Source organism: Colias eurytheme, chromosome 13 (assembly GCF_061535395.1).
Source record: "Colias eurytheme isolate Ceu_HAF_F1 chromosome 13, ilColEury1 Martin Lab GWU primary, whole genome shotgun sequence".
In the NCBI taxonomy this organism is placed as follows: domain Eukaryota; kingdom Metazoa; phylum Arthropoda; class Insecta; order Lepidoptera; family Pieridae; genus Colias; species Colias eurytheme.
The window spans coordinates 4935135-4954350 of NC_142992.1; the positions used below are offsets into that span (position 1 = coordinate 4935135).

The 19216-nt window shown below is 35.8% G+C and overlaps 1 protein-coding gene and 1 long non-coding RNA gene across 4 annotated transcripts in view; one reads left to right on the forward strand and one right to left on the reverse strand.

Moving 5' to 3' along the window:
• The window catches only part of Pgant9 (polypeptide N-acetylgalactosaminyltransferase 9), a 115752-nt gene that overhangs the window by 36484 nt on the left and 60052 nt on the right, over nt 1-19216 (reverse strand). The gene's annotated exons all lie outside the window — the stretch shown is intronic.
• On the forward strand, nt 10986-12362 carry LOC149903364 (uncharacterized). Its single transcript, XR_016457405.1, has 2 exons — nt 10986-11263; nt 11436-12362. It is a non-coding gene; the product is annotated as an uncharacterized LOC149903364 (long non-coding RNA).

Below are 19216 nucleotides of genomic sequence, written 5' to 3' on the forward strand. Positions count from 1 at the left end.
CAATACTAATCACTTTCGTCATACATGTGTATGAACTATGATTGATGTGATTTGCAATGTGGTGAAATTTCATAAAAATCACGGGCCAATTTTTTGTTTTGAATCCCACCGAAAATACATATATTACTAATTGCGTTATTAGAATAATTAATTACTATACCCACGATCAATTATTACAATTTACAATATAGTCTCAAATGCATACTAGAGAAACATTGCAATTTGAATCAATTAAAATGCATAGCATACAAAAATAAATTCACAACACAAGAAATTCCGCGCGCAAATCATAGCGCGTGTCAATGAAATCAAGAATGTAATTTTATATCAAGCCGACGAGCGACGACGCCGAACTAAAGTACCTACAGTACCATTTACCTTCAGTGTACAATACAGTTTACAGACCTACGACGGACGAACAATAATGAGTAATAAATAAAAAAAAACATAGTTTCTAAGGTCATTAGTTTTATTTTATTTTATTGTTATTTTCTTTGAACGATTGGAAATGAAATTACTCAATTTTTACACAGAACTTTGATTTATTAGAATTATGCTCATTATGCATAAGATAACGAACGCGAATGCACGACATCTAGCGCGTCAATGTCTAAACATCGCCTTTCGTTTAGACATTGACGCGCTAGATCTGTAATAAGTATATAGTCTATGCGCTAGATGTCGTGCTTTATGTCGTGTTTCGCTTGGCAAAAGTCACGCACACTACTGTAGAAGTGTCAAATTTTTCCGGTATTTTACTGTTGTTTTTCTAAGTAAATATTGTAAATTATTGATTAAAAAGGTCGAACGCGCACACATTTCATTATAGAGAAGTGATAAAATGATTAGTTTTAAAGAAATAGTGTCTGTGTTAAGTGTTTAGAGGTAATCAAAAATGTATGGAGGGACGGTCGGAACATCAACCTTAAAATAAAAGCGGTGTGCGTTTTCAAATTATGTCCTTTCAGACTCGCTTTTTCACATGTGTTGAATCTTCAAGCAAAGTATTTAAAGCCTCGTACTAGTGCATTCTTTCACAAGGCCAGACTTTTGGCACAAGCAAATTTACTCTAGGCTTTACGCGCATTCACCACATTCCGAATGTTTTGTAGGATTTGGAATGTGTAAGTTTGGGCTAAGAAAATAAAAAAAAACCCTGAGATTCGTATTCGAAAGTCATGCAAATAAATAATTAATGTATGTTATATAAATTTATATTTTTAAGATTACATAATTCAATTGTAATTACATATTTAAAAAAAAAACACTATAGATTAAAATATATTGCAATAAATTATTAGCCTTGAAATTGTTCGCAAACAATTTCTTTAAAATGTCAACTGAGATATTTCCCAAATAATTTCCTGAAAAACATTTTTTAAGCATTTTTTTTGTATAAATTAATTTATAATCACAGAGACGAAATAAAATATTTCAAAACGTATATACCTTCAGATGTATCAAAATATTTGATTTATAAGGTTTTAAACATTTATTATAGTCCTTTTCACCTATGATGATTCCTGTGACACTTCATCGTGTTCCGAATTACGTATTTTATGTTTAAAACGCCAAAATAATTTTAGTGCATAATATTTTTATTTTATGGCGGAATTATTGCCAAAAATATAAAAATAAAACATCTTAAACTTATAAATCGAAAACAGTATTGTTTAGTTTAATATAATGAAAAATAAAATAAAATAACACAAAAATATAATACCTACGCAATTTGTGTACAAGAAATGGATCGTTGAAAAATCATAGAGTTGGAAAATCATATAATCGGCGCCCATCTTGTGATCGTTTGACAATCGAGTCAATCGTCTGTACGAGTGCATACAAGTTGCATTTTTATAATGATACTTTACGTGGTATTCTGTTATTGTTACTAATTGTTACTGTTGACTTTTTGTTGCTGTTGTTTGCTAAGTTTCCTTAGTTAATTGTTGGCGAAATGCCGAAAAAACTAATTTTGGTACTTTATTCAAATCGATTTCATTTCCATATAAAATGTTATCGATTATCGAAAACAATTGATATGATTTCAGTAAAGACATCTCTACACGTGTCAAAAATCCATGTGTCACAGAAATCATCTTAGGTGGAAAGGACTATAATTATACAGGGTGTAATCGTTAAGTGTGCACAAGCGATTATTCCGTAACTATTGCAGATATCAAAAAACTTTAAACTGATATCGAAAGTACTTAACCTAATGAGTAAAATGGCCATAATAAATTTTTAAAAATAAAACGAGAAATAACCAAAAATGTTACATTAAACGCTCCCATACAATTTATTTCCCATACATTTTGTATTCATAGTAGATTTTCGAAGTGACGTCCTTATTGTGCAATACAATGAGGAGGTCTATTTACAGTTTCTAAATGAACTTCCCTCCAAATTTGCGAAGTAATTAAAGCAGAAAACCAAAAAAACAAAAAAAAAAGCTAAAATCTTTCATATTAAATGTATAGGTTGATCCAAAAGTAATGATAATTGGGTATTTCCTGTGCACATAAAAATATAAAATAAATGTTTTATGCTTGCTCATGTAATCACTAAGTTATCACAAAAAAATTATATCTACAGGCCACGTTTCCAAGTATTAACATTAATTTTAATGTGAACAGTGCGAGCCAGAATGTTTCCCGACGAAAAGAAGAAACAACGATTCGACATTTAGAGGGTGAATTTCTAAATTTTTAATGAGATCAGGATAATTTTTTGTCACGATTTGTGACCATGGGCGTTACCTGGGTTCACCATGTTTATGCTGAAACCAAGAAACAATCAATGGCCTGGATGCGAGCTTCCAAAGTGACGGTGAAGATTTTCAAAGTGAAAATTAGTGGGATAGATTAAAGCCGTAGTTTTTTGGGACGCTGAAGAAATGTGGAATATTTTAAGAAGGTAGCCACTACTACACAGGGCTCTTACTACACAGACCAAATTAAAAGATTGCGGGTAGGTTAGTAAGAAAAAGAGACATGGCAAACTTCGGTCTTGAATGTTGGTTCACCAAGACAACGCACCAGATCACAAAGCGTCAGTTGCGATGGCTGCCAATCAAAAATCGGCATTGAAAATGCTTGAACACCCACCCTGTTTGTAAGATCTAGCTCCTAGTTAATTCTATCTCTTACCTCGGCACAAGAAACACCGTCGATACAAGAAATTTTAAGACGACAGCGAAGTGATGGCCGATTTTGAGGGGTTTTTGTAGATAATAATAATAATAATAAAAGGGCGTAGGGATGTGACGACCCCATCGCCCACGGTTGGAATATCTATTGTCTACGTGACAATAGATATTCCACCCGTGCAATCAGTCAACCCGCAGGACACCTTGTGGCGAGGTGTCGGGGAGTAGCGACCCCGCGGGAACCGAGTGCTCCCGGGGGAGGCCCCTGTCTTCATCTCCGGCTTGCCTTCACCGGCCGGTCGGAGTGAAGCCTGACGAGGACAGGACCCCCACCTCTGGCTTGCCTTAACCGGCCGGCCAGAGTGGAGTCGCGAGAGCTTTTAGCTCGAAGGGTGGATGCGAATCGTAAGTGGCGAGTGGGCACGTGATGCTGGACCCTCAGGGAGCGCGTGATCGTAGTTTAAAGTCCAGGGACGCCTCTCCACCCTTAGCTGCTCACAATATGTTGCCCCCTTGTCGCACTATTGCAGCGACTTATTTCGGGGGCCCATACAGTGAGAGGGCGAGTCACCACCTGCCAACATATTTTTACTTTCTTTTAGTAGAAAGGCAGGTGCCATAGTTTCCAATAGTTCCCAAATACCGGCCCATTTAACATCCCACTCCATAGCCCAGTTTATTTTGTTTTCCATTACTCGAAATAGTCCTACATCGGCCGCGGACTGCCTAGGACTGTATCTCTATAGTGCAGTCATGGGCAGGCTGCGGCTGGTGTCCCACAACACAGTAAAGTTCTCGAAAGGGCCTCTGCGTGTTGGATCCGTGTCCCCACGTAAGCCTTCCAAAGGACCGGGTACCTTCCTTATGATGGTACCCGAGTATTATGGATGAGATACACATAATAATAATAAAGGCGTAGGGATGTGACGACCCCATCGCCCGCGGTTGGAATATCTATTGTCTACGTGACAATAGATATTCCACCCGTGCAATCAGTCAACCCGCAGGACACCTTGTGGCGGGGTGTCGGGGAGTAGCGACCCCGCGGGAACCGAGTGCTCCCGGGGGAGGCCCCTGTCTTCATCTCCGGCTCGCCTTCACCGGCCGGTCGGAGTGAAGCCTGACGAGGACAGGACCCCCACCTCTGGCTTGCCTTAACCGGCCGGCCAGAGTGGAGTCGCGAGAGCTTTTAGCTCGAAGGGTGGATGCGAAGCGTAAGTGGCGAGTGGGCACGTGATGCTGGACCCTCAGGGAGCGCGTGATCGTAGTTTAAAGTCCAGGGACGCCTCTCCACCCTTAGCTGCTCGCAATATGTTGCCCCCTTGTCGCACTATTGCAGCGACTTATTTCGGGGGCCCATACAGTGAGAGGGCGAGTCACCACCTGCCAACATATTTTTACTTTCTTTTAGTAGAAAGGCAGGTGCCATAGTTTCCCATAGTCCCCAGTACCAGTCCATTTAGCATCCCAATCCATAGCCCAATTATTAAATTTCCATACCCTGCAATAGTCCTACATCGGCCGCGGACTGCCTAGGGCTGTATCTCTATAGTGCAGTCATGGGCAGGCTGCGGCTGGTGTACCACAACACATTAAAAGTCTCGAAAGGGCCTCTGCGTGTTGGATCCGTGTCCCCACGTAAGCCTTCCAAAGATCCGGGTACTGTCCTTCTGGTGGTACCCGAGTATTATGGAGAAGAGAAACATAATAATAATAATAATAAATATTATAGGACATTATTACACAAATCGACCTAGTCCCACAGTAAGCTCAAAGGCTTGTGTTGTGGGTACTAGGCGACGATAAATATAATATTATAAATACATATATAGATAATAACACCCAGACCCAAGAACAAATAATTGAGTTCATCACACAAATATTTGCCCTGACCGGGGATCGAACCCGGGACCGTCGGCTCAGTAGGCAGTTGCTTTACCACTGCGCCAACCGCGTCGTCAAATGAAGTCAAAGTTTTTTTTTCTAAGTTAAGGAAAAAAAATATCGAAGTATATTATCTAGTTAGAAAACTATCTAGAGAAATACATAATTATTTTAACTGTAATGACCTTGTTTAATATTGATTATCATTACTTTTGGATCAACCCATGTACATGGGATATTCATATCTCATACTAAATGTATGGGAGGGTTTAAAGTTAATTTTTTAGATATTTCTCGTATTATTTTTAAAAATTTATTATGGCCATTTTACTCATTAGGTTAAGTACTTTCGATATCAGTTTAAAGTTTTTTGATATCTGTAATAGTTACGGAATAATCGCCTGTGCACACTTAACGATTACACCCTGTATATTATGCAAGACATCCGTCAATAACAATTCCATTCGTTACGTAAAAACAATATTTAAAAAAACGTGACCCAAAAACCGTGTCCCTTGCCCCCGTACACATGTCCTCTAAAAAGTACACAAATATTTTGACCGTGCAACATAAGCCGCTCTCATGTCCTACGCTTGGTCTATATAAAAACCACGTGTAAACATCACAACGGTACGGACTTAATCTTTTCTGGTCGATCGCTCTTTTTCACGGGTAATGGCGCGATTTCCATTGCGGGGCGGTATTGCGGAAACATCTCACGTCCGGTTCTGCCGTTGGTTACTTCTTTTTTTTATTTATTTCATTCCCAAAGCAAAAATAAATGTTGCTTTTAAAAGCGTTGTTTGTTCCCCAGTTCGTGGTCCCTTTTTTAGTTTCTTGGTTGTTAGTTTTGTGTAAAAGTTATAGATTTTACAACCCCTTGGGTACAACGGATGCAATGAATATTTAGTACTCGACCAAGACGTGCGAAAACGTCTTTAATATCTTTGGATACATCCAAATGATGTCCAATGAAAGTATGTTCTCACTGTCAGTCCCAACTGCTTGGCATATGACGTGTATTAAAATACTTCAGTCACTTTCCTAGAAAAGGGGGGACAGAGAAAGTAATAGTCATGGGCAAGGTGAAAAGAAAAGGCCCCAAGGACGCTGTCTAATGCGCTGGTCTGACCAAATTTAGACGGCTCTGGAGACCAATGTATGTGAAACTAACGATAGACTTGAAAAGCATAATAGATGGCGACACGATTCAAAATTTTACTTTCAAGAGTTCTCACTATTGTTTTAAACAAGCAAGTAGTACCTATTTATTCAAAATTGATTAAACTCTTTTATACTCACTATTCACTCACGTATCTCTTTTAAATAATTTATTTAAAAGCAAAACCTTTTATTTCCTTTTGGGGCATTATCCTTTTTTGTCCAAGTAACTTATTCTTCCGAAGTGCTCACATCTGAGCATAATAAGTTTCAATCCTATAAAAAATAAGGTTTAAAATGCCAATAATATTGTTAAATAATTTGGTTAATAGCTTTCTTTTAGCCAAGTCGTAATGGTATCATTAACAAGAAACAATAGTTGGTGTTTAGTTGTACGTATGTGTGTACCAAACATACAATGTAATTAGTCGAACAACCACTAGCAAGGAAAATTCTCAGTGGCGTAAGATAAACAATCATTACGCGAAATAATTAAAGCTCACCGAAATCACTGAAGTACACTTCGATTTTCCGCTAACGAAATTCGACTTGGCAAAATTTAATAAAACTTGTTGAAAATTCTTACTTAAACATAACTCAGTGATTTAATAAATGTTATTATGAAGAGTTAGTTATTCAAAGCAATTCAGAGAAACATCGTTGTTGATTGCTGATCGAAAATAAAAGTATTTCCGGAAAACGAATTATTCCGCTAAATGTTGTTTAATTGAGGGTTGTTTGATTGTGGGGTTGTAATATACATTTACAAACTATTAAATGTCAATCATTTAATATGATATTTGTACCAAGAGCCAGTTTTAGTTGCAATTAAAATGTTAATTTTATTACTATTGTTATTTTAAGGCAAAAGGGCAGAAGTTCATGTGATGTGAATTGGTCACCACTGGTCGTAACCACTGTAGAGCAAATGCTTTGTAAGACCTGTAAGAATATAAGCTTTCTTCCTAATAAGAAAAATTCCGTTTTTTTTACGTTCTGACAATTCTCCACGCTTCATCATCGAAATGATTAGGCGTCTTAATTTTAATTACATAACATACAGAGCAAAATACTACATTACAAATTGCAAAATGATTGTATGTATTTTCAGTTCATATTAAACGTAGAACGCTATTCGCAAATTATAATACTTACGTTTCATTATAAACGTTGTTTTGATCTTAAACAGATTATAGAACAATATAATTCATTCTCATTTTATCATCAAAATATTATAACTGTTTATATTTTTAGAACATTCAGAATAAAGCAAATTGTGTTTCAAGTTGTTAAATTAGTTCAGCATTGAGAATATAATATTGTAGCGGTAATACTTGATATATTTAAATGGAACTTATAACTTCTCTGAATAAATCATACAAACGCTGAGTACTAAACATTCTTGCGACGCGAAGATTCATATTGTCTTTGTCAAGGATTTCACCGGTTACAAACTTAGTCAAACTTCATGAGAAATATGCCGAGGCGGTCTTTTATAGCTGCTTTAAAGTTAAATTTGTAAAATTGTTGTTACACTTGTTTTGCGGATACTGTCGGTGTGTTTAGTGGCCGACATTTTTGGCAAGTTCGAGAACCACTTTATTTCGCACGACATGCTTCTTTTAATATTATCCTTATTTAAATTTATGACACATTTTTATGCACTCAATAATGTACACGACTCAAATATACGCATTTCTTATCACGTAGACGTAATCACAACAAAATTTAATAATTACATAAACACGAACGCCTCTGCCAATCGGGAACGTGACTACGAATCTATCGCTTCTGGATGAGCAGAGCACATTTTAACGTGACATCACTGCCTAAGGAGCTATACCGGCGTAATAAGTTAATACCCCTCTTTATGAAGAAGCCCCTAATCAAAAGGCCGGCACGGAGCATCGAGCCGATTACTGTGAGAGGTCTGATTGAACGCCGATGATTAAACGGGAACTAGCGTCATTAGTGGAGCTCTCCATTTCCATTATTAGCTATCAAATCTTCAAGTTCCATTATTTTCGTCAACGCTGCGCTCCGATTGTAATCTCACTGTTTGTTGCTCGGAATTGTTTTCCAGCATCAATAAATGTCAACTTCTATTTTCCACTTCCATTCAAACAGGTTTTACTTGACAAGAGGAAGGATTTTTTAGGAAAAAATCGGCAATTAGGTATGCAAATATATCGTTTCCAACCTTATGAATTTTTTTTTAGGAATTTAACTATATATTCCGGTAAAAGAAAAATATGTAAGTACTTACTTTGATAGTATGCGAATATTAATTTACACTTTAATAACCATGATTTAAAGGCCTAATTCCGTTAAAATCCCGTACTTTACAGATAGGAAGGGACTGAGCTATTAAACACAAGACAAAGTCGCAGTGATTGATGCCATAGCTAATAACACCGTTTATAACATCACATAAATCAGAGTATTACCTGGTATTACAATAAAGTAAAGATCTTTAATATTACAAGTTTAGATGAGAATAGTTTGTAACTGGTCTAAATTTTACATTATTATAAAGGTAAGTTTTGAATTAAACTTGCAAATATAAATATGACATAAAAATCTATCTATGAATATAATTATCCGTCTCATCTTTAATAAGGGACAGCTTACGCCATTCAAAATATAGGATCGCAAAAACTTTAATTATAGAAATAATCACATTACAAGCATGTATAGGGTCATTGAAACCGCACAAAAACACCAGGCAAACATAAAACGTATACCGTACGTACATATCGCATAGCCTATAAAACATTGATAAACGCGTACCTGCGCTCGAACCGGTGGCCCGAAAAGAGTAATAGAATTAAAACGGAACATGACAGGACTCGTGTATAGTCGTTGGTATCACTTCGATACGTGGGAAAAATAAAACACGTCGCCGGTGCCACATCGCGGCAATATTGGCTGCAGTCTCTACGCTCTACAGTCGAGCTACGAGGTAACGAGGTTTCAACTATTTTACTTTATCGAATCTTTTCAATAAATTTACGAGTGTGTGCTATATGACATTTTTTGTTATTTTTTGTACGTGAAGGTCTTGTTTTAATTAATCGTACACTATTCTATTTTGTAACTCTATTACAGGGCTTGATATTGTTATGTATGCCACCATATTGAGAGTTCTTATTTGAGATTTGCTTGAAACATTAGCACAAGCCTCCGAATTTCGATGCAAGGATGCAAAGATGTAATCAAGAAGTTGAAGTGCTTTACTTACTCCGATCTTATATCAAACTCTCGCCATACCTGAAACCAATAAAAACCAACATTAATTCATTGCTTTGAAAACAAGATTGAATTACAGGCTACAGCTTTATAAAAATAATGATCAAAAGGCAATATCCTATTTGCTTCGTTTGCCATTCCATAAAAACGCAACGAGCACAACTTTTATTACAGACACAAAGCGAATAAACACAAGAGGAAATCCACTAAGAAAATAACAGCATTCTCGCCACGTCAATAAACTTGATTGCAAGAACAGGGAATGCTGCAAAAGGCTAGCTAGCGAAGCACTCGACTGTTCCAGGCAATGTATAATTTGCGTCATTTCATCAAAATTACTAGTCTTGCTCGGTATAATCTTCGCGAAACTTCGTTTTTACTGAGCTCACGGAATACCCTAAGAGACTTTGGAGATGAACTTTTACGCTTCCCGCGCTTGACTTTTCATTTGAATGGGAACACCTCGCGCGACATGTTTTCGCGATGTGCGTTATTATTATCGTGAACTACTTCGAATAATACACGATTCACGTGCACGCTTGGCAGAGCTTGCAGTTGCTAGGAAATGAATTCATAGCATTTTCAAGAAAAATTATAATTTCACTTTTTTAGTATCAAATCAAGAATGAAAAAAATATATAGAAGTCCTTAAACTATTCTATTGCTGTTTTCAGATGTATTTATTCATAGTACAGAAGTAACGTTGTCACGTTTTATATGTATCACGTAAACAAAATAAAACAGAACCCTTAGTTTACAAATCCGCTAACAAGATTACAGGGACAAAAAGTATAAAATAACGCGTATTTGAGCCATGTTGACCAGTTTTACGATTACGAGCTCGTTCTGTTAAAAATTAACTCACGGCATTAAATTCTTGAATTGATACTTAAGCGAGTCAAATAAGACTGTGCATTTAGTGGTTTATAAAGTTATAACATATTTTTTAACAATGAACAAATGAAATTGTTTCAGAAAAGAAGCAAACATTGATGTGTTATTAAAAACATTCAAATTTAAAGATTTAAAGTTCTTATTTAAAAATAGTCCCTACCTACATAAGCACAAAGTTTTTACAATTTTAAATATTCTATTCCATCCTTAAAAGGCATATAAACTATCAAAACTTACACAAATTGAGAATATAAACTTTACTTCTGAGTTCTAATGTAAAATTTATTAACAACAATGAGTATATTTTATGAGCAGCAAACAATCCACTGTTCGTTAGTTTTCCTTAACATCGAACGCACAAAGCAAAGTTCACTCCATAAAAGTTGGAACAACATTATCTGCAACTACAATAGCAACGCTGCGAATTCTGGACGAATACTAGTGGAGCGCCGTAAGGTTTATACCTCGGAATCCAGGGCCAGTCAATGAATCTTAATATAAACCTTGAAAATATGTTTTTAATAGTATATAGAAAAATGTTAAAAAATATTTTTTTCGCGCTCTCATTTTTTTAATAATTATTATAAACAATTATTAATTTTTTGGAGTTTTCATTGATTTATATTAGTCAAAAGTCATATTTTAAAAAGAACAACTATTACAAACTTGAAAACTTGATCTTGGATCTTTAGGGACTGCAGATATACCGATGAAGGTCGGGTTGGAGAATAGAGGGGATAACAGCAGCTGTTCGGTATTGTTCATGGCGGGCTCTCACAGGAGCTGTTGTTTTCGTTCCGAAAAATATTTATTTCAGATTTTTGTTTATTAAAAATTAATGTTTATATTATTGTGCAGTGAGTGTGATAAAAGTTAATTACTGAACATTACTGAGTTTTAAAAACTTTGAAAATAGTGGCATAAATTGTAAGTATTTGTTTTTCATTTATATCTATTACATGCTTTTGAAAACAGTTATGAATATTTTGTAATAAATCGATGTTAAAAGTTAGAATATAATAGTAGAATTTAATAATATAAATCATTAATTATGTAAAAGTTAGTTATTAATATTAGATACTAATATTTGTTGTTACAGCCACGTGTCGCAATGGGTGAACCATCCAGTATTGATAGTAGATACAAGCAATGATTGCCTCATTTGTGATAAAATCGGATCTAGTTCTGAATTAAGCTCTGAACTAGGAGATATTATAAAAGTCACTAGAGGCATATCATCATTAAAAGCTGCATCTGCGGAAAGAGGGGATGGACTTTCTCAGTATATTAATACTCGCGACTTTGTCTACGTGCATTCGGTATGCAGACAAAAATATATTAATAAAGGATGCATTAATTCTTATTTAAAAAAAAGAACACCACATCTGCATGCTCTCCACCTAAAAAAAAGCTTTGAACAGCTACTTCAATTGATTTTGATTGGAAAACTAGGTGCTTCTTTTGTGAAAAAGAAGCGGATGAAATGAAGGAAAGAAGGAAGTCCAAGTCGTCAAGACAACAAATCAGCTACGTCACTAGTACTGATTTCAAGAAAAGTATTGTAAGTTTGATATGTGAAGACAAAAGTGAATATTGTCGCAATATTCATAAAAGAATTGTAGGCGTGTTAGATTTAGTAGCTCAGGGAGCTAAATATCACGCGGATTGTTACATGTGTTTAAAAACAACGCTAAAACAGACTCAGAGGGAGAAAAAAATTCTTCTTATTTACACCGCAAACAATGACGCAACGACCAGCTCCAGAATCTTTATTAAAAATTATTTTTTGCTCGTGCAAAACAGGATGTGGAGCATCATGTGGGTGCAGGAAAAGTGGATTAAACTGCACTGCAGCTTGCTTAGAAGGCAATGGTGACAGCTGCACTAATCCTTCACCTACAATCTATATCAACGAGATCGACGACGACGACAATAATGTACAATGATGTAACAATGTGTATAGTTAATGATAATTTTTTTTTGTAACTTATTTTTACGATAATCTAATAAATTAACATTGAAGTTACTCTGCACATATAAATTATTACAAATAAAATTAAATTTTTCACTATAAACACTTTTTCCCCCTTCCGCCTCTCATTTTTCAGTAAATTGTTGTTAAAAATTGTTGTAAATCGAGATCGGTCAATTTTTATTTTTTAACTTTTTTATTTGAGGTTTTAATAATGCAGTCTCATACTTGATATACAGATTCATTGACTGGCCCTGGGTTCCGAGGTTTGACCATTTTTATGCCTTACGGCACTCTACATTATTATAACAATAAATTGTGAATACAAACTGGCTGGCACGAGCGCGGCTAACTAGCAAATCCCTCTAACCTCATTATAGCGACACTGGCACCGCAACGTCAGTATAATTCCATCGTGTTAATTTCGGTTAGCGAAGACGGCACGTGACAAGTACTGGAAACCACATCATCTCGTGTGTACGACGTTGCAGTATATACCCCACTTAACACAATATTGAGGTGTACAATAAACTTGGCAAATTATCTCACACATTATAACTCGAGCAATATTGTTCCTCCTTGGGGACGGAGAGATGAGGTGATAGTCGAGTCACGTTTCCGTGTGAATGGGCTTGCTTGCTCGAGGGACCACCAACATCCTCGCAAGGGAAATTGGCGTTATGCATTACCATATAAAAATGCGATCTAACTACGACTATCCAGTGACCTAACCCTACCAATCACTGTTCCTTTTTGCTTTAATTTCACTTTTACATAATGTTTACAAAATATTACGGGAAGAGAAACTGACTATCACAAATTGGGTGAATATATAAAACATAAAAGATCTAGCCACTTTCATTTCCTTTGATTCGATCTTCTAAACGGGCGTAAACAGACAACAATTCAAACTATCCGCAGTATCAGGGACGTTGAAGGAAAAATAGATCACGAAAGAACGAACAGGAATTTCATTGAGGAGCGAACGGTTTAAAGTAACAAGTCGGTCTCGAAGATAGGTGGAGCAGGAAAACTCATTTCGTCAAGTTAGTACGAGATCGTTGATATAAGTTTTCGGATAAAACGTAGGTACGCGACAAGAGTACACGTATAATCCGAATTTACCAGATTCTTGAGCAGATTGCCCGTTCAACTTTGCAGGTGTTCCTTCGGGCGGAATTTTCGTTTGCGATTTATCTAGTTTAACATGACGTCGCATAATGATATTCAAACTTTGCTACAAATGAGATGGAAGGAAGTGTTTTTCAATACTGTTCAATCAAGATAAGGATTTATATTCAATTTAGGTAAGCGTTAGAATATAGTAATCTAAAGCATGGCCAAATTAAAATTATTATTTTTTTAAACACAACAAAATAAAATTATCAGCATTACTAAAAATAATTAAAATAACCTCTTCAAAAATTATCAATTAAGTAAATGATTGTGTCTGTCTTATTAAACTTCATCGCTTACCTGTCACCATTAATTCCTCCTTTTATCAAATACCCTTCTGGCCGCAACGCGATCGTTCAAAGAATAGCGCGATGGCATTGCAGGACAGACACACTCGCCAATTATTCTAAAACACTGCGAATGCACTGCAAGTGCCTGCACTCGGAAAAATCGCGTAGAATACATTTATATGCATTGGATTTTGAAAATATGAAAAAAGTTGGGAGTTTATTTTTCGAAGAAGTTCTAATTCCGACTGTATTTTATGGGTTTATTACTTCAATAATTACAACTGGGTGAAGATTTTTTTTTATTTGAAAGCTGGTGGCTCCCACGTGATCCCATTTGAGAAAAATCTATTTCTACAGTTTTAGTTATTCCAATTTAAAGACGGTTTAATATGTACTTAAAAATAATAATTTTCATACTTATCCATGCTAAATTAACCATATTCTAACGCCGCATATAATAGCATTGTATAATATAAAGGCATTGTCTCATTACCTGGCTCCGTTTTTGTTAATGTTCTGTAAGCTAATGATTCCAATTGAATAGGATTTTAACTTGTGAATTTGGATGAATGCGAATGAATAGAAGTGGGTTAAGAATGAATACGGTAACCTGAAAATATGGATTTCCGTTTTCTGAGCTCATCTCAATATGAAGTCATTTGAGTGTTTGGGGAAACCAAGCAATTTATTTAAATATGGTTTAACGAACTCTATATAAGAAGATTTTTGTTTTGTTTTTATGTACCTAATTATTACAAATTGATATTACACAACCTATAGTTCTATTCAGTAGATATTATTTTAAAAGGGACGTGAGTCGTGACATATTTCTTAAAATAATAAATTACAATACACATAAATATTTCCAAATATGAAATATTTCATGCATAAGTTTATAGCTAAGTTACAACAGCAGTATATAAAACTATAAAACCTAAATTGAGTTCGAAACATTCAATATCATACGTGAATGTGCTCTAGCAATAAAATATTATCATAATATAAAGATTCGATAAAAACGACGCGATATTTACGACGTAAATAAAATTTCATTCCATTCTCTCCAAAAACGATAACTATTCACATGAGTTTATGGTTAGAAAACGTATTCGTTCAGTATACTGTATGACCATATTATAACCTTACGCCACCATAAATATTTATGTCTGACACCGTAAAGCCAATGTCACGCATCGGAATGTAACGAAAATTGAATACGTATCTGCTCCATATAACATAACTATACAAAATAGTCTCTATTAGAATCATATATATGTGATAGTTTTATATGTAAAGAAGGCTTTCACACCTTCATGCTAAATCTACGGAGCAATTATGAGAAATGTGAATTGGAGAGATTATCGATTCCGTTAAAAGTCTTCATTTACGTATTCTGAACTCTGAAGTCATAAAATATTATTTCACGATTATAAAAATATTACAAAATTAGCCACTTCATTTTATTTGAACTGTGAATTATACGATGACATTTCACAATAAACAAAATCGACTTCATTAAACATGTTATTCACATATCATCACATCAACTCAAATTAGTTGCCCAACGTAACTACTTACAAGCGTTTACAAATACATTATGCTTTTTAGATTTAGCAAGCATAATGTTCCATTGACTAAATTAATACCCCGGCTCATAAAACGAGGCCATTGCTGCGTAATATGCGACCGTCCCCACACTCCCATACACTATTATGCTAAAAAGATAACGGTGTTGTATCGCCGTCCGATGATAGTATGGACCACCTACATCATTTCGTAAAATTTTATTCATATGCTCATCGCCTATTTACAAAAAGACAGGGGACACGAGAATTCGCAAAAATGTTTCTTCTATTCTGGACATGGGTTTTGCGAATATAAAGCAATATGTATTGTAATGTTATTATGAAAAACATAGAAGCCTATGGATGGAAACAATTATATCTGCACAAAATGAACACAATAATTAATCCCTCAAACATATCCTAGGAAATCTAGCAATTCTAGAATTGTAAAAATTAATCCAGCACAACAATACGTGTAGTATTAATCAATACGCGTGAATCCAATCATACAATAGTTAAACACCAATGTTAACTAGGTGTAAATAACGATCGAAACTCATCAATTACATTGCGTTGTGCGACATAACGATTCAAAACGATCCCTAAATGAAAAAAGGCGTGTGAGCACACGTATCAGAAGTGAAACTTCTTTGGCAAGATTCAAAGATACCAAAATCGTCGCTTTACTCGATGACGTGACGGTATTGCCGTAACGGGACCTTGAAATTTTATTCTCATCGCGACTAAAGAAAAGTTTCACTTCAAAAACATTTATCACAGAGAAAAGTACATTCGTAATAAATATTCCTTGTAAATTTGGCAGAAGCATCATCCAATAAAGTTCGCATCGTTGAGATGACATCCCACTTTAGCTACCCAGATAGCGGACAGGTAACAACATCCCACTCGATATTGGCCCAGTACGGCTAGGGTTATCGTCAGAACGGATTAAGCCTTCACTCGGTTTATTCTCTCGACTTTATTAACAGCTCAATTGGGAATTCGACCTCTGAATGAAGTAGTAGAAGTAGTATGATTTGCTATTATGCGAGAATATATTATTGTGTACATTGCACGTTATAACACGTATAATAAGTAGCTAATTTATCACTAAATAGTATAAAACAAAGTCGCTTTCACTGTCCCTATGCTTAAATCTTTAAAAATACACAACGAATTTTGGTGAGGTTAATTTAATAGATAGAGTGAATCTAGAGGAAGGTTTTAGAATATAATTTATTAGATTTTAGACAAAGCGGGCGAGGCCACGGGCGAAAAGCTAGTTCTGTATAAAATTGAAAATTAATGTGTAAGATCTGGAAAAGTAACCTTTAGAGTTTAGACATATAGACCCGACCTCTAGGTCTCATCAGATATAGGTACTAATATAGTATAGGTTTCTTATTAATTTATGCTTCAAATTAATTTCCTAAAAGCAACTAATAAAGTAAGTAGGATGTGTATTATGCATATGCATAAGGACATTTAACACGTACAGTGTACACGTTACAATTATTAGCAATCGCTATGCATTTTTTCCCGCGCAACCAGTTTTCGATTTCCATTCCTGCTAACCCTACCTCGTGGTAAAACCAACGATGCGTGTCCAACTCTATCGACCGAGTACACTTAGTTCATCCATTGTCTAGATAAAATCAAAAGGCAACGTGTTTTGTGTGCTACGTACATTTGTTATTAATAAGTTTGATTTAGTGTAGGCCGTTGTTTAAGTTACCGACGCGACGGCAATTTATGAAAATCCGTGTCATTTTATCGAAAGCACGTAGACAAATGTTATCGTTCGAGTTAAAACAAATGGCGTATTCTAAGGCGCGGGTCAAACACAAGCGGCGCGGGCGCGGGCGTGCCATAAGCGCACCTCTTGAATCTGTTTTGCACCACGTCCTTCTTATACATTTTGTATGAAATAATTTTGGAAAGGCGACGAGGCGGCACGCCACGGTTGCGCCGCGGGCGTACCGCAGGCGTACCGCAGGCGCGCTTCCCCCATCGCATCCAAATAGAGGTCAATTCACGGTCATACACAATCAAAAACAAATCGGGTGGTAGGAGACGGTAGCCTGTCAGTCAAAAATGTGTTCTCTCTGTGTGGAATTATATAGAGCTGCTATTACATACCCTTCTTCGTTTTGTTTTTAAAGGTGAATTGAATTAATCGATGAAATGATTTACACAGGTGATGGCAGTAGGGAAAGTGAAAATGAAGAAGAGCATAATGAAAGTTCCCATGTATTTACAATGTCAGAAATAAAGATAATCCTGATTTTGATTGTGTTTTTTATTTATTTGTAATTGTAATAATATTGTGGAATGATCAGTACTGTAAATACTTTTGAACTGAGATTTTAATGATAAGATTTATATGGTTTAAATGTAAACCTGTGTTTGAAAACCATATTTTATCTATACTAATATTATAAAGAGGAAAGGTTTGTATGTATGTATGTATGTATGTATGTATGTATGGTTTTCACGCATAAACTAGGTACTGGACCGATTTTGATGAAATTTGGCACAGATAATCTTTAGACCCTGAGAAAGAACATAGGCTACCTTTTATTGCGAAATATGTACCACGGGCGAAGCCGGGGTGGACCGCTAGTACAATATAAATTTTGTGTTATTTTAACCTTCTTTTCTTCCATCATTACACCAGTACTACTTTAAAATTACTTTAAAAGTACTATAAAATTTTCCAAGTAAATTCCAACATTTCCAACAAAGATATATTTGCAATCGTGGGGTTATCCTCGCTATTTACTTACAAGGAATTATCAAAACAAAATCGTTACTTTCAAATTAATGTTAATCTCTTTTAGCACAAAAAACATAATTTTACTAAATTATGCATGAAGAAAATGCATTTAACCACTCTATATAAATATCATTTTCGGACGCCAACAGCGCGCCCGATGCGCGCCGGCAGCGCGCCCGAGGCGCGCCGGCAGCGCGCCCGAGGCGCGCCGGCAGCGCGCCCGCGGCGCGCCGGCAGTGCGCCCGCGGTGCGCCCGATGCGCGCCGCGCCGCTTGTATATGTCCCGCGCCTAAAGTTAACTTTGTAGTTAATCAATAATTTGTTGGGAATATAAGTTTTATGTAGTTTGTAGGTTTTTATTATAATTTTTATTTTAAATACTTTAGTGATGAGGAAGATAAGAATTGTTAGCGTATACGAGTAATTAGTTCTGCTCGAAGCCTCATTAGCATAACATATGTTATGGCCTTGAGGACATATTTTATTCAAGTTAGTGAGAAATAGTCGATTTTATTAATTTATATTTTGATTGCAATATGTTACGAAAAGAAAAGTATGGTTCCTTATAGTTACATCCATACTAATATTATAAATGCGAAAGTAACTCTGTCTGTCTGTCTGTTAATCACGCCTAAACTACTGAACCAATTTGCGTGAAATTTGGTATGGAGATATTTTGATACCCGAGAAAGGACATAGGCTACCTTTTATTGCGAAATTTGTACCACGGGCGAAGCCGGGGCGGACCACTAGTTATTTATAAAAATCAATAATAAAAAAAACAATTCGGACATCACCTCTACAAGGTACAACAATTACACCCATACATCAATCGTCTTGCATTGGCTCAAATTACGTTTCGATTCGGCCAATTTCACCTTATCTACCACGCGACGAGTGCACCGTACACTCGTGTCACAATATCGATGTACGTCCGTCTAAATTCCCGATCGCATCCACAATTAGATTCAATGTCCCCCACCCATTACCGCATCAACGAGTGCCTACCACCTACCACCACGCCGCCCCACAACGATAATCCTATTTTTGCTAACTCAATTCAGCAACCGAACGGCCGTATTCGGTTAGTCTATCAATTTT